This window comes from Etheostoma spectabile, unplaced genomic scaffold, assembly GCF_008692095.1.
Source record: "Etheostoma spectabile isolate EspeVRDwgs_2016 unplaced genomic scaffold, UIUC_Espe_1.0 scaffold405, whole genome shotgun sequence".
NCBI lineage: Eukaryota > Metazoa > Chordata > Actinopteri > Perciformes > Percidae > Etheostoma > Etheostoma spectabile.
This window is the reverse complement of record NW_022605604.1, coordinates 211,470-214,760: the sequence shown is the minus strand read 5'-3', so window position 1 is coordinate 214,760 and position 3,291 is coordinate 211,470. Positions and strand designations below refer to the sequence as shown.

The following is a 3,291-nucleotide window of genomic DNA, read 5'->3' as shown; positions in this document are numbered from 1 at the left end:
CCCCCCCCCCCCCCCCCCCCTCTCTCTCTTGCAGGACTAGATATAGGCCCTGCCATGGTGAACGACAGTGGGCACGATGATGAGCTGCGGCTACAAAGACCAGAAATGCGAGGTCGGCATGATCGTGCGGTATTGAATTTATTTTAATGAGTACGACTTCAGGGTTGTTTTAGATACTCGTTCACAAGTACAAGTCCTGCATTTAAAATCTACTCACTAAAGTACAAATGTGATGTGCATCGACATGTACTTGAAGTAAAAGTACCTGTTGTGCAGAATGGATCCATTTTCAGCGCGTATACATCACTGGATTTGAATCAGGGATCCATCTTTGTGTGTATCATAATATATGAGTTATATTTTGTAATGATTTGAAAGTTGTGTGTAATACATGTAACGGGGTAGAAGTATAAAGTAGCATGAACTTGAAATACTCAAGTATCTCAGAAATGTGCTGAATAACAGTAAAATGAGCTTAGTTACATTATGTATCTTACATATGAATATTCTACCAGAAGTTGGAAACAAACTACATTACCCAGGAGGCTGTCTCACTCTTAGAGCTCTCAGGTGTTTCAAAGCTTTACAGAACGGATTATTCCCACCCAACAGGCATAATGTGTTTAGCTGGTTACAGGGAGCTCTTCGACAGCCTGATTCATTAGATAGAAACGACGGTGAAACCCTTTTCTCTGCTCCAACTAGTTTTTCTCCTAGAAATAAAAACACGCTCCCTCGGGTGTTACACCACCTCTATGTGTGTGTTAAGGGGTGGTGGACAACGATGTTGTGTCCCTTAAATCCTGCAGCTGATTCTGATGCACGGGACGCTTCCCTAATTAAATAACCTGCATCAAAAACGAGGAGTTAAGAACCGGTGCTCCTGCAAGACTTCAAGACTGCAGAATTAAATTCTAATTAACATCAATTACGGTAGAAGACTGCATGTCATTGATGGTATATTTGTGGAAATCTTGTCGTGTGTGTGTGACTGACACTGAAGGATCGTGGGTGTCACTACTGGTGAAAGTAGAGAGATACGCTGGATTTCACTGTAATTGGATTACCTGATAAAAAGGCCAGGCAGCTTCATCTGGAGAGCACATGTCAGCAGCAGGGCTTCCAAGTGCTTCACACAAAATCAGTTAAAAACAACAACAACAACAAAAAAACAGATAAAACACAAGTATAAACAGTTAAAAATAAAAACATTTAGACAGATAAAATCCTAACCCTAACCCCCTTACCCTTAACCCTCTAACCCTAACCCTCAAACCCTAAACCTCTAACCTCGTAACCCTAACCCCTAACCCTAACCCCCTAACCCTACACCCTAACCCCTTAACCCTAACCTCTAACCCTAACCCTCTAAACCCTAACCCCCCAAACCTGCCCCACTAATCCTAACCCTAACCCCCTAACCCTAAACCCCTAACCCCCTAACCCCCTAACCCCCTAACCCTAACCCTCTAACCCTAACCCACTAACCCTAACCCCCTAATAGGGCTGCACGATTATGGCCAAAATGATAATCGCGATTATTTTGATCAAAATTTTGATCGCGATTATTCTACGATATTTGTTGATTTTATCCAAAACAAATTTTATTGTCACATAGGCTATTATATGCGAGAGGGAGTGTGATGGACGCTACTCACAGAGAGACGGCTGATCATTATGAACGGGTCCAGCACGGGTCGAACGGCGGAACACGTCGTGTGTATGAAACGTCTGTATCTTCACTGCGCTGCACTTTTATGAACTATGATATTCTGGCCATGGGTCACATCTCTGGTCCTGGTCCAGGTCCTGGTCCTGGTCCAGGCTTCGGTACAGCAGCTCCGTCTCCCACGCTGTGACTCTACCAACTGAAGTTAGCTGCATTCAAAAACTTCTTCTGTGTTCTTCGCGTGTAGCGGCCGCGATAACAGTTACCGCGGAAACACTGGTACAAAACAGGTTTGCCCCCTCATACTTAACAATATACAGCTGTGTTAATGGAAAAATTAAAACTGTAGACATACATCAGAAGTGTGGACCGGCGCGCGCTGTGTGGCGGGGCGCGGAGAGTAAGAGGAGAGAGAGTAGGACGAGAGACGTAGAAAGATCCAACACAGGCACGGCTTTACAGACGAAATGGGTCATGTAACGCCAAAATTAAACCGTATCCATATAAACAGCATTGCAGCGGATGCGAGGACATAGCAACGGTGGGTCCTAGAAGAGCTAACTGCTAACAGACGCTACTAGCTAACAGACCTACTAGCTAACAGCTAACAGCGAACTAGCACTGGTCACTGCTGTTGTCTGAAAAAACAACAATGGGACAAAGTGTTGGGTTACTGGTAAACTGGTAAACCTTGAGACTGACGTATTAGACCGCTATCTGTTGGAGTTTTCCTCACGTACTCTGGGACTGTCTACATCTAGAAACTTAGCTGCACGGGGGTGCAGTGAACTACTCTGACTGGCTCATGAGCAGACGGCTTTATGGAGCGGGAGATTGGCTTTGCAAAAAAAACGGAGCGTTCTATGAAATGACGCTTTTAAAAAATAATCGCTCGATCACGCAAATTTGATCGTGGGAAGTCAAATCGTGATCGCGATTAAAATTCGATTAATGTGCAGCGCCAACACCAACCCTAAAACCTAACTCTAACCCCCTAATCCTATATCCTAACCCTTAACCCACTCTAACACCCTAACCCTTAACCCTAACTAACCCCCTACCCCCTAACCCTTTAACCCTAAACCACTACCCCTTGAGACTTCCTTCCCACTAATTAGTCCGTGTTAGTGCTCCTTTGGTGATCCCCCTCAGTGTCTCTACCCTTCACGACTCTATTTTTAGAGACGTTACCTTTCGTCTCCTTGGACTCTTCTTCTCACTAATTAAGCCGATCTAGCGCTGCCTTTCGTGGCTACTCAACGACCGTCTTTGCGCAATTTTCAGATCTTTCGACACTACACATTCACACTTTTTCTTTAAAGTGTTACCTTTCGAGTCTCTCTTTCTCTGTATTACCCAACCTTTATACTTATTTGTTTCCCCAACAAAATTCATCATAAGAAATTAAACATTAAAGAAATGAAACCGATAAAACACATGTACCCTTCGAGTGGAGTCTATCGAACTTAAGGTTTTCGCGGTAGGCTCACCAACTGCTGATAGAAAACATGGAAAACGGATATCTGGCCCCTTCTCTGTGGAAATCACCATAGCAACGAGGAGAAGAGGTGTCATTGGTCAGCTAACATGACGTCACGATGGACCACACCCACCAGACTCCA

The 3,291-nt window shown here is 44.3% G+C and overlaps 1 protein-coding gene across 1 annotated transcript in view; it reads left to right on the top strand.

Moving 5' to 3' along the window:
• Positions 1-3,291, top strand: part of LOC116686620 (hexokinase-2) — a gene marked incomplete at its 3' end in the record, with an annotated part of 24,929 nt that overhangs the window by 18,273 nt on the left and 3,365 nt on the right.